At 40.3% G+C, this 1,242-nt stretch overlaps 1 non-coding gene across 1 annotated transcript; it reads left to right on the top strand.

Moving 5' to 3' along the window:
- The first annotated feature begins 290 nt into the window (after positions 1-290).
- LOC126496455 (small nucleolar RNA SNORA51) lies at positions 291-423 on the top strand. The gene has a single exon (XR_007590367.1). It is a non-coding gene; the product is annotated as a small nucleolar RNA SNORA51 (small nucleolar RNA).
- Positions 424-1,242: the final 819 nt, after the last annotated feature.

Genomic DNA, 1,242 nt, shown 5'->3' with positions numbered 1-1,242 from the left:
CTAGAACTCAAAGGTGAAAGACGTCTGAAAATCATTTAGTTCAAGTAGACACATTAGCCATCATCTGAAATAGAAGGTGAGAAAATATTTCCATCTGTCCACATGGAACTGAACAACATGTGGAATATGGGTTTATCCACTATCAAAGTGGGCTGACCAGCTGTCAGGAAAAAGGAAGTGCCCATGGTCCTCTTCCAAACTGCCACAAACCCTACCTGTCAAAGGACAAGGGGGGAGTTAAAACTGTCTATTTGTAGATCTACAGGGTTGTATTCTTTAAAAATATATAAGGCCTCCTTGTGCTTACCACAGGCTGTATTCTTACACTGGCTGTATAGAAAGAGGACATATAATAAAGCCACCCCATGTACACCTCAGCCCAGGCCACTGTGCCTAGTCTGTATTGTGAATGGGGAGACATGGATAAAAAAAATTAAAAAATTAAAAGTAAATAAATAAATAAAAATATATAAGGAGTAAGGAACAGATGAGCTTGGATTTTTTTCCATACTTGTTATATTCTTCTTCATTTAAAGTTGCTTACTTATCTGTGACATGAAGTAGCACTTTAGATATAACTGTATAGTGATTTCATATTTGTGATCAAATAGATGTTTTCCCTGATCAAAAAGAAATTGTATGGCACAGTGATCTATTTTTTGCATCATGTGTTTAAGAAGTAGTTGGGGCAATGACGGATGAGAGTTTTCCTGCATTTCCAACTGAAGAATTTATTCTGGAAGGTGTTTAATCTTGTAGAAATACATGTTTATCTTGTACAATTTTTAAAAGAAATAAGGAATAGTTTTTATGGTGGCAGAAATGTCTCTTCTAGAGAATGCGAATGGGCAAGCATGATACTCCCTGCCTTTAGAAACAGAGCTACGCCAAGAGACATTTGAACACTCAGTCTGAAGCCAAGGGCTGTGATTTACACAGCTGCCCAGATCTTCACAAGTTCAAGCTGCCCTTGGAATTAACCACTCTAACTGGGTCACTGGACACATGATAGAGGGGGCTCAAAGATGCCACAAGTGGCAAGCAATGTGGGTTGCTGCTCACTGGCTGTCCCAAGTGTTTCCTTCATTTTCCAGTCCCCTGCTCCTGCAGGTTCCTTGCAGTCACATGACTATCTACTTCTGGTCCACCCATGACAGAAGCAATGTGTTCACTCCAGCTCTCTCTCAGTCTCTCTCTCTCTCTCTCTCTCTCTCTCTCTCTCTCTCTCTCTCTCTCTCTCTC

The sequence above is a fragment of the Alexandromys fortis genome, unplaced genomic scaffold (genome assembly GCF_014885135.2).
Source record: "Alexandromys fortis isolate MF-2015 unplaced genomic scaffold, M_Fortis_MF-2015_v1.1 scaffold_4775, whole genome shotgun sequence".
Classification (NCBI taxonomy): Eukaryota; Metazoa; Chordata; class Mammalia; order Rodentia; family Cricetidae; genus Alexandromys; species Alexandromys fortis.
This window is presented reverse-complemented; position numbering and strand designations above follow the sequence as displayed.